The sequence below is a fragment of the Anabrus simplex genome, chromosome 8 (assembly GCF_040414725.1).
Source record: "Anabrus simplex isolate iqAnaSimp1 chromosome 8, ASM4041472v1, whole genome shotgun sequence".
Lineage (NCBI taxonomy): Eukaryota > Metazoa > Arthropoda > Insecta > Orthoptera > Tettigoniidae > Anabrus > Anabrus simplex.
This window is the reverse complement of record NC_090272.1, coordinates 105475720-105487907: the sequence shown is the minus strand read 5'-3', so window position 1 is coordinate 105487907 and position 12188 is coordinate 105475720. Positions and strand designations below refer to the sequence as shown.

General features: G+C 38.8%; 1 protein-coding gene across 4 annotated transcripts in view; it reads left to right on the top strand.

Moving 5' to 3' along the window:
- The window catches only part of LOC136878866 (S-adenosylmethionine synthase), a 115441-nt gene that overhangs the window by 89742 nt on the left and 13511 nt on the right, over positions 1-12188 (top strand). The gene's annotated exons all lie outside the window — the stretch shown is intronic.

Here is a 12188-nt window from a genome sequence, read left to right as displayed (position 1 = left end):
TTCTCGTAATAGGTATATCAGAATAAGAGAGACACTTGAATATTGCATATAAAAAGTACTGAAAAATGTTAATAATTTTGGTAATATTTATAACTTTTTGTATTATATATTTTAAAATAGTTGAATATTGTCTTGAATTATTACATACAATGAAATATTTTGCATTTATTGTTAAACTAGCAATTACCCGCGGGTTCACTCGCATGGATTTCGTAATTTTATCAAAGTAATCTTTCCTCGGCATTGTTCGAGACATAATCTGAAAATTCCTGAAGTATAAAAACTCACCCAAAAGTGAGTTTCATTTACGCCAGAAATTCTTAGTAAACCATGTTTGTGGTATTACCTTTTGTGGCTAAGACGACCATGCGACATACAACTGTACATGTGAGAAACAGTCTTCTCTCAAGTCGAAAAAGTAAATACACGTTCCTTTATTTTTAAAGGAGATTCCTAATACCAGTTTTCATGCCTTTATGTCGGTAATACCTTCAGTTTTTGAGATAAATGTATACTCATAATTAAACTTCTTCTTGACTTCTTTCCACCCCTCTCCCGCCTTAAGTGAACTTTCTGAAAACAAAAATAAAATAATGTTTCCTCATAAAAGTAATTAAACTCCTTTTTCACCCCCCTTCTTACACGTTAATTTAATTTCCCCTACCAAAAAGTGCATGTTTCTTTATTTTTAAAGGAGATTCCAATTACAAATGTTAACGTCTATAACATTTTTTGCTTTTGAGATATGTTTCCTCACACAAAGAATTAAACTAATTTTTCAATTCATTCACCCCCTTAAGTGGATTTTCCGAAGACAAAAGAACACGTGTTTCTTTACTTTGAAAGAATATTCCAAATACAAATGTTCATGCATCTAACATCTTCAGTTTTTTAGACATAAGTATCCCCATAAAAATTATTTAACTCCTTTTTCACCCCAGCCCGTTAGGTTCCCATCCAAAAAATGCGTTTTTAAGGTGATTCCAAATACAAATTTCACGTGCATAAGTTTCTCCATTGAAGAATTGTAGTTCTTCACTTCCTTTCACCCTTCCCCGCACATCTCAAGTGAATTTTCCGAAAAACAAAATGACTTGTTTATTTATGAAGGAGCTTCCAAATGCCAATTATCACGACTGTAACATCTTCAGTTTTGAGATATATGTATCCTCATAGAAAAGGAATTAAACTCCTTTTTCACCTCTCCCGCCCCCAGATTGACCGCCCCACCCCAAAATGCGCGTTTCTTTCTTTTAAAGGAAATTACAAATACTAATTTTCATGTCTGTAGCATCTTCAGTTTTTGAGGTATAAGTATCCTCATGATAAGTATTCATCTACTTTTTCACTCCACCCCCACCCGTTAAGTTGGTTTCCCCCCACCCAAAGTGTGTGTTTCTTTATTTTTAAAGGAGATTCCAAATATCAATTTCCACGTCTGTAACCTCCAGTTTTGAGATATAAGTTTTTTACTTCCTTTCGCACTCTCCACTCAAGTGAATTTTCCAAAAACAAACGGTACCCGTTTCGTTAAAATGATTGTAACATCGTCCGTTTTTTATATATATGTATCTTCATAAAAGGGGTTCATCTCGGTATTCTTCCCCTCCTCCCCCCCCCACACCCCACCCCAACCAAGTTGATCAATGTTGATTCCCCTACCAAATGTGTGTTTTTTTATTTTTAAGAGATTCCCGATACCAGTTTTCATGTTTGTAACATCTTTAGATTTTTTGGTGTGTGTGTGTGTGTGTGTGTGTGTGTGTGTGTGTGTGTGTGTGTGTGTGTGTGTGTGTGTGTACGTACGTTCTCATACCTATCGTTCAACTAATTTTTCAATTCTTTCACACACATACACACACCGTTAACGGTTTGTCCCGAAAACCAAAGAATACATGTTTCCTTATTTTCAAAGGAGATACCAAATACCAATTTTCACGTCTGCAACATGTTAAGTTTTCGAGAATTTAAAAATTAACCCCCATTATCAGTTCCTCACAAGTGGATTTTCCGAATTGAAATATTTGTTTCTTTACTTTTACAGGAAATTCCAAATACCAGTTTTCAAATCTGTAATATGTTAAGTGTCTGAGATAATTCGCAGATATTGTATTTTTTTTTTTTAATCGCCCCGTTTGTCACTCCTGTTCACCCCCCTATTCATCGGATTATCCAAAAACACAAAAATACGTGTTTGTTTATTTTCAAAGGAGATTTCAATTTTCATATGTGTGACATCTTCAGTTTTTGAGATGTAAGTCTCCTCATAAAAGGTGTTCAACCTGTTTCCTCCCTTTGTTCAACCTCCTTAATGGGATTTTCCGAAAACAAAAAAATACGTGTTCTTTTATTTTTAAATGAGATTCCAAATACCAATTCTTACGTCTGTAAACTTTTAAGTTTTTGAGATACCGATCTCCTCATTTTAAGAAATCACCCCCCTTTTCACCCCCTTAGTGACTGAATGCCCAAAAATCCTCCCTTAGCGAGTACCTATATGTTAATATGGATGTATCCCCAAAATTTCATTTCTTTATGTCCAGTAGTTTTGTCTCGGCTATGATGAATCATTAAATGTTAAACAATTAATTTATTGAAACCACCTATTCAATACTAGTTTAGTCTTTATGACACTAACAATGTCATTACATTAAGTTGATCCCTGCAATGCTAGGCGAAACATGTACCATACTCAAATTTAATGTAATGACATTGTTATAGTCAAAAAGACTTAACTAGTATTGAATAGATGGTTTCAATAAATTAATTGTCTAACATTTAATAATTGAATCTCAATACGGTCAAAATGAAAATAATCACTTGTAATATGATGAATCAGTCAGTCAGGACAAGTTCTTTTATATATGTAGATAATACTGATTTACACATGTACAACTCTGAGGCAATGAAAGCAATTTATGTTGAAAATTTAACATGATTTACAAGCAAACAATTTAACTTTTATTCAGTATCTTTATGAATTCATAAATGTGAACAAAATAAACTTTTAACAGTCCTAGATGTCCCCTTGGTATGAACGCTTGGCTGTCCAGCGTCTGACTGCATCAAGTTTGTCTTCTCTTTTCAAATACCAACAGTAGTCGGCCATTATTAGTTTATCCCCCCCTCCTGGTATCTTCTTTCTGCCTTCTTGATGTTCTGGTGAAACCTCTCTCCTATCTCTCCAGCCCCAATTTTCCGGAAAGTGATCGAGATGAAAATGAAGTGCAGTTTCAGACTCGTTCTACACCCCAAATCTTTCATATCATCCAACATCGTTTTCACTATTGTTTAGTATTGTTCATCCTTTACATTTCCTAGGAACTTTGTTATGACATCTCTTATTGAATTCCATGCAGAAAGTCCCACGGCATTCGTCTCTTCAGAGTTTCTGCCATTCAGAGGCTTTCTAATTTGTGGCCCATTAAAAATGCTTCCCTTGACTTTTGCATCAGATAAATGTGGAAATTTGCTTGCAATGTACTTGAAATAGGGGATACTTTTGTCAAAGGCCTTAACGAACTGCTTCACGATTCCCAGTTTGATGTGTAGCAGTGGCAAACTTTTTTTTTTTTTTTTTGTGGGTTAACTAAGGCAGCATTTGTAACATTTTTCACACCAGGTGTCAAAACTTGTCTCTTGGGCCAGGAAGGTGTAGACCAGTGTTTGTCCCTTGCACTGCTGTCCCATTCACATACATAACAAGGGAATTTAGTGTAGCCTGCTTGTTAATAGAGTACCGCACACCTTCAAGTCACTACACACATCCCACCGGTGCTCATGATATTTTATTTTATTTAAAACAGTTTGCATTGAGATATTTTCTTTTAGTGAAATGGAATGTGCCACAGGAATCGAAGCTAGAATGTTTCAGTTATGAAGTAGTACATCCTTTAAGCTCCTCTTAGAGGAATCCACAGTCTCCATTCTTCGGGACTGTAATCCCTCCCTAGCTGTTGTAGTAATGGTGGAATGTCACAGCAGTAGGTCAGATCATCTTCCTTCTTGAAATACTTCCTGATCTCCTTATCTCTGTCTATATCAGGAGAAGGTAGTTCCAGGTGCAAAAAGGTTTTTTCTTTCAATTGTGACCCTAGTAGTTCACTTTTTTTCCTTCGTAAGACCAAGATCTCGTATCAGATCTCTCGACTCAGACTGCTTAAACAATTGTGGACCTACATCTGTGGTAGGTGAAAAATCCATATCAACTTGCTCGTTATCAGAATTTGAGGCACCGTCTGAGTCAGCTAAACTGGTGGGAGGAGAAGGTATTGAAATATCCGGTCCATGAAGAACAGATCTCTTCGTCGACTTCAAATTCGGGTGCACAATACTGTCCTCGTTTCTCTTACTGAATCCCGCTACTTTACACAGGCAAAAGTAAGTCCCTGGTATGGTCCTGGGCCTTGCACCAAACCATTCCTATCTCAAATGGAAGGGCCTTACGTTTCCTGATGCTCCACTGTTGTAGGTTTTCAAGGCACGTTTACCAAATTACGTGGAGAGCCCACGACTTGTCCAAGTCTCCTAATTTTACTTTAAAATATGCATAATATAAACGTTTTACTGATTCAGTTACTGGCCTACTCTGTCCCTTCATGTAACACCCACACACGTAAGAGAATGACTGTGGCTTATTCACACATCTTCTAATTCCTGACACACTTTCCATTTTCACAACACAACACAAAGTATAAAAAGGTCAGACTTCAGCCACACTCAACGCAACTGACTGGCTTCACCGCATTGCCGCTACCACGTGCTAAAAATATTACTGTTATCTGACTAATTCAATGGAGGGGACATAGTCGGTGGAGGTGGTTTGGATTGACAAACGTACGCAACATTTACAAACCGAACCGCGGCCACTCTACAACAGCCGATTCACTGTTATCACAAAGCAACACTGTGTCGCAGCGACACATTTTCAGACAGTAAATGGCAAGTAACACTAAAACTAGATGTCATACGATAGAACCAATGATATTTCTTAAATCAGGAGACTTTATTTAGATAAAATCACATATCAGATGCTTTGCTGCAAAAATCATGCTGGGTGGTGTAATCATTGTTTTTGCATCTGTAATTTACATTACCACCATGACAAATTGTAAGACAAGTACTGGACTATCTTTCATTGTGATGCAATTGGCTGAATGGACTGTGACAACACTGATATTGATTGAATAGATTGATGACCTTTGTGTAGTGTTGGATTTGCAATCATACTTTATATTATATGGCTTTAAGAATACCTTTTTCCAAAATGTTTCTTTGCCCTAAATCAAGTATTGTTTTCTGGCCAGTCCATTCATGGCAGGCTAAATAACAGGATAATCGTATAAAGCAGTGAAAATTCAAATTGATCCTTAAGCCAAATTAGCACTGAAAATTATATGTATTTTTCATGTCCATGATTTACAGAAAGACATTCTTAGACATATATATGCAGTCCCCCTCAAATAATTCCCAATCTTTGGCACCAACAAGAGGTTATTTATAGTTTTGGCCTTTTCAAGTGCAGAATACCACATTATGCAAGTTGGAGTTCTGATACTGTACCGTGAAGCTACACTGAAATGGTTTATCCATTGTAGATTTGAATGTTACATACAGTGAAACCTCGATTCTCCGTTTTTGGAGGGACCACCGGAAGAAAACGTACAACACAGGAAAACGGAAAATCCGGGAACTAATCAACAATTTGGCTAAACATCACAAAAATGATTCTTATATACTTATATACTTATAATCTTGCAAAGACCCCTAAACCAAACCAAACTACAGCCAAAATGGGCCTTCCGCCTACCAAGCGAACGCCCTCGGTCCGAAGGCCTGCAGATTACGGGGTGACGCATGATCAGTGTGACGAATCTTCTCGGCCGTTATTCCGGGCTCTCTAGACTGGGGCCGCCATCTCATCCTTCAATAGCTACTCAATTAAAGGTAGTCGCAGAAAGAGCGAACCTGGAACCAGCCCTCATATTGAGGTAAAAAATGCCTGACCGGGCCGGTAATCGAACCCGGGTCCACCAGGTGAGAGGCAGGCAAGTTAGATAGCGGGGTCGGCTTCAAACATTAATTACCGGTACGCGACTTTAAAATCTTGAAACTTCAAATTCAGTTTTACCGGGGAAACTTCGTCAGTTTTGCACGGAAAACTTCCTTCAGTTCAGCAACTTTGATGAGCCAGAGCCAAACTCTTCGAAAAATCTAATACCCATAACGGCAAGCCAAACAGTTGACCACAAGTAGTTTTTAACTCTCTAATCTAATAAAATAAAGCACATTAAGTACAAAAGTGCCAACATGTTGGCGAAATCCTTTTCCTTTTATCTTCCATTGTTATTTGGTCACCGGTTGTAAGTATCGATCTTCAACTTCTCGAATGCATTAAATTCACTTCTGCCCGTCACTAATCACAATCAAATTGGAAAGAGGAAAAAATTTCATTAACACTTCCAAAATTACGATTAATTGTGACCTTGAGCTAAGCTGGAAAGCGCGCTCGCTGTACAAGTCGGTACGAGTGCAAAATGACAAAGCTTTAAATGTGACGTGCGCAAATAAACCGCCTGCAGTTTTAACGCACAAACGTGAAATTCTCAGTCTTATATTAGGTCGAAAACAGTAATAGGCGATCCCAAAACCTCCCATGACTAAGTATAGTGCGCGAACCTTTTCTTGAGCCCTGAACTCCATAGTGCCGAATGGGAACTATGGCTCGAGATAAGGTTCGCGTACTATAGGTAAGGTGCAAAATCTGTTCTCGTCTCCATAACATAATCGTGTACGATATTAAAATACTACTGTAAATTTGTTACCTACTTAAGAAGGAGCAGTTTCGATTTCTGAGGGAAATGCCAAAAACCTGTTCGGCGAGACACTCCGGGGGGGGGGGGGGGTAAAAAAAAATAAACATCTAACCCTGGACATAATGTAGACGTTTTGCAAGTACGAACATTTGACGAAATTCGTTTCGTCTCCAAGTAGAGCTGTCGAAATGCGCTCTGTCTCCTTCCAATTGGTGAGGAAACACTCTGCTTATGATTTCCACGGATTTTCTAAACAATACCACCCGAATGCGCTGCTAAGATGGTCCCTTCTGCAAGTGCGCCGCCGATCGCTTTTCTAGTACAGTACTTCCTCAAATTACCGCAGTGACGAGACGTTAACACCAAGATTTGTAAGTATGCCGTAGCCGTCCTTTCGTGAGATGCAGTTTCTTGAAAAACGCGTAATCAAGGTTTTAGCGTTGATGGGACTGAAATTTCTATACAGTTGATCCGGGAGATCATTTCTTCGAGGAACGGATAATGCGGGACTTTTACAATGTGATTTAATTAGGATGCTCACGGGACCATGTAATTTGAGCGTATAATACGGGAAAACGTAGTTTCCGGGAATGTATAATCAAGGTTCTACTGTATTTATAAAATAAAGAACCAACTTTGTTTGCAAAAAATATAATATAAACACCTATCAAACATTTTCAGAGGGACCTGATTTTTTGACCTTAAATGGAGTTTTATCTTAAATCAAGGGTTCAGTAGAAAGCACACCTTTTGCAGAGATCTTTGACTGTATTAACATAAATTGTACCCTCATACATTATTTACAGTGACAGCAATAAAACAAGGAGATATCTACCCTACACACTGTACTGCAGTTACGGTTTGCGATTCATTTTAGCAGATTTTTGTCAGTGAATGCAAAACTGCTATGGTTTAAGGTTGTTCTTATAACGTTATACCAGTACACGATTTTTTATAAAATAGGGAAAAATACTAAACTCGCACAAAAACGCATTAAAATTTGCGTGAAACAGTAATGGGTTTGTTTAAACATTTTTTGGATGTTTTCCAAGCAGCGGCTTCCTCATTCCAATAGTCTGAACATGCATATTCAGTTTCATTCTTAGAAATTGTAATAGCATCGCTCCAGAGGCTTGTGGCAAACGTTTAAGTTTTCTTACTTCAAACGGCGTCGCCTAACTTAGGTTTACCATGCACATATTATCAAATCCTATTTCAAGCTTCCTGTATAATGATATTTTCACAATAAATTTACACGGGAACAGCCTTTCTAAAATTTAACAAGTTGCGAAAGTACATAAACCAACCTCTAAAATTAGTTATGCACACCGCTATATCTTAAGAATATCACATTCTTATTTTATATAGGCACATAGTATTAATATTAAGTAATCGTTTACTTCAGCCTTAATTTCTAAGGAGTTAACAACTGCTGCCATTCCACTTATTGCAAAAATATATTATCCGGATGTTTGTTTACACGAGTTGGAGTTTTGAGGAGACCTAATGCTCATAGAAGATGCTCGCGCGTAGCGAGGAATCAGTGCGGAAGATGATCGATCACATTCAGTTTAAACACTGAAGTTGACAGTGTATGAAAATTGATAATGGAGTACAGGACAGTGTCTATGAAAACTGATAACGGACTAAAACTAACATGCCCGTGATAACTGATGAATCTGTCAAAGGGTTGTCATTGTAACCGAAGGATATTGCACAGATTAATATAGGAATTTTCAAAGGTTATAATAACATTGTCATTAAAACTAGGGTTCTCTTCTGCTACGGTGGCCGCGGTCGGATGTATATCTGAGTCCGACATCTCACTTTAGGCCTAAGTGCCCGCGTTCTAAATTAGTCTTCTGCCCTGGATGATCCTTAGCAAGCTTGTCGTTTTTTCATAGATTCTTAATATCCCATAGCCAAAACAAATAGATATAAATATTTGAGAATTTTAACTTTTTCTTGTCGCTAAATACGGGCATTGCCCTATTGTGAATTACGTGAAATAGAGTATGAAATTGAATTGCTCTTGCGGAATAATTTTCGGGACTGGAAATTTCTTCTGTTAAATGCAGGTTTGCGTTAAATCGAGGTCATGCAAAATCGGGGTTATACTGTCATCCCTCAAACAGCGTTGGAGAACTATTCATGGTTATAATAATGACAGTAATAACTTCCATTGCATCTGCCAACACCTAATAAGAAATATAAAGGACGTGGTTCAACTTAAGGCACTTTGTTTGCTTAAATTTATCCCATTCGGGTTGGTATACAAGCCAGCCTGGGATAATATGCTTACAGGGGAGATCCGACAAGTGCCATCTACCATCAACACCAGCATATCTAAGATAACTGTTGGAACATCACAGGAAGAAATCAGAAATGTGGATGGAACTCTGCAATATGGTAGTTTTGATCAGGAATGTTTAGAAGAAACCAATCACCATATTTCCTAGTGTAATTAGACCTCCTCCACCCCCCCTAGCTTTTGGAGACAAAGAAAATGGAAGAAAAAATACTTGCATGAAAGATCCCCGAAAGTTAATTCATCTGAGGACAATTCCTCTTCGAAGTGGGTACAGGCTGGTTGGCACAATTATCAGCCGTTGTCGGAGGCCCGAGTACTGCCGTGGATTAACCTTCTTAGTGCCGGCTCCCTTACTGCCGTGGTTGCTAAGAATGCCTGAGAGAAAATGCCTATCATGCAGCACCGAAGATAAAAAGCATATCCTATCCTCACTTTTCAAGATATCCCATTGTAGTTTATATTTTCTTGTACCGGGCGAGTTGGCCGTGCGCGTAGAGGCGCGCGGCTGTGAGCTTGCATCCGGGATATAGTAGGTTCAAATCCCACTATTGGTAGCCCTGAAGATGGTTTTCCGTGGTTTCCCATTTTCACACCAGGCAAATGCTGGGGCTGTACCGTAATTAAGGCCACGGCCGCTTCCTTCCAACTCCTAGGCCTTTCCTATCCCATCGTCGCCATAAGACGTATCTGTGTCGGTGCGACGTAAAGCCCCTAGCAAAAAAGAAATTTCTTGTAGCTAAGTGATCCCTCTCTTCACTCATATTACATACATACACACATGCATTATCATTATAGACGGTTATGACTTTCAGCGTTAGTCTGCAAGCCTCTGAAATTTACTAAACGTCGCCACAATCCTCGATTTGCAACTAGTGTTGTGGCCTCATTTCGTTCTATACCTCTTATCTTCAAATCGTTAGAAACCAAGTCTAACCATCGTCGTCTTGGTCTACCTCTACTTCTCTTACCCTCCATAGCAGAGTCCATTATTATCCTAGGTAATCTAACCTCCTCCATTTGCCTCATTTGACCCCACCACCGAAGCCAGTTTATGCGTACAACTTCATCCATCCAGTTCATTCCTAAATTAGCCTTTATCTCCTCATTTCGAGTACCCTCCTGCCATTGTTCCACCTATTTGTACCAGCAATCATTCTTGCTACTTTCATTTCTGTTACTTCTAACTTATGAATAAAATATCCCGAGTCCACCCAGCTTTTGCTCCCATAAAGCAGAGTTGGTCTGAGAACAGACCGATGTAAAGATAGTTTCGTCTGGGAGCTGACTTCCTTCTTACAGATTATTGTTGATCACAACTGCGAGCTGGCTTTACGACACCTCGATTCAATCTCACTTACTGTATTACCATCCTGGGAGAACGCACAACCTAAATACTTGAAATTATCGACCTGTTCTAGCTTTGTATCACCAGTCAGACATTCGATTCAGTTGAATTTCTTACCCACTGACATCAATTTAGTCTTCGAGAGGCTAATTTTCACACCATACTCATTGCACCTATTTTCAAGTTCCAAGATATTAGACTGCGGGCTTTCGGCACAATCTGCCATTAAGACCAAGTCGTCAGCATAGGCCAGACTGATTAATACATTTCCACCTAACTGAATCCCTCCTTGCCTTTTTATACCTTTCAGCAGATGATCCATGTAAACTACCAACAGCAAAGGTGAAAGATTACAGCCTTGTCTAACCCCTGTAAGTACCCTGAACCAAGAACTCATTCTACCATCAATTCTCACTGAAGCCCAATCGTCAACATAAATGCCGTTGATTGCTTTTAATAATCTACCTTTAATTCCATAGTCCCCCAGTATGGCGAACATCTTTTCCCTCGGTACCCTGTCATATGCTTTCTCTAGATGTACGAAACATAAGCACAACTGCCTATTCCTCTCGTAACATTTTTCAATTACCTGGCGCATACTGAAAATCTGATCCTGACAGCCTCTCTGTGGTCTGAAACCACACTAGTTTTCATCCAACTTCCTCTCAACGACTGATCGCACCCTCCCTTCCAAGTTGCCAGTGAATACTTTGCCTGGTATACTAATCCATGAGATACCTCTATAGTTGCAGTCCTTCCTGTTCCCTTGCTTTTAGGTAGGTGCAATTACTGCTTTTGTCCAATCTGAAGGTGCCTTACCACTATACTTCACCATTTCAGGTCTAATTTCATGTATTCCTGCTGCCTTATGAAAATGGAGTTTATTTACCATCCTTTCCACTTCCTCAAGCGTAATTTCACCAACATTATTTTCCTCCTCATGAGCTTGGCTATTCACGACACTACCAGGATTATTTCCTTTTACATTGAGAAGATGTTCAAAATATTCCCTCCACCTCTCCAGTGATTCCCTGGGATCTATTATGAGTTCACCTGAATTACTCAAAACACTGTTCATATCCTTTTCCCCTCCCTTCCTAAGATTCTTTATTACTGTCCAAAAAGGTTTCCCTGCTGCCTGACCTAGCCTTTCCAGGTTGTTACCAAAATCTTCCAACGACTTCTTTTTGGATTCAACAAATATTTGTTTCGCTTTGTTTCTTTCATCCCTGTCTGCCTCTGCCCTTGTTTGGAGCCATTTCTGATAAGCCTTCTTTTTACGTTTACAGGCTGCTCTCACATCATTCCACCAAGATGTTCGCCTTTTCCCATCTTTACACACAGGTGTTCCTAGGCATTCCCTTGCTGTTTGAAACGTTAACGGCATTATTATTACTCTGTGTCGTCTGAATGGTCGCCTAACTCAGATATAATCAGAATCATCACTCAATATATTGTACCAAATCGTCATCAATTTCAAACATAATACAAGAACTAGTTGCCATTATTACGAACACATGGTCTACAGGTACGCGCCAAACAGCTGAAATAGAAAGTCATAACATCAACACATGTCGCACAGAGATTCTGGTGGTAGATTTAGAAACTATGTAGTATCTACTACAGATTGATGACGACTGGAGCTGCCATCTGTCAGATATGTGCAAACTATTACGACTTACATAGAGCGCGATCACGCTCGTGGCACATTCCGCTA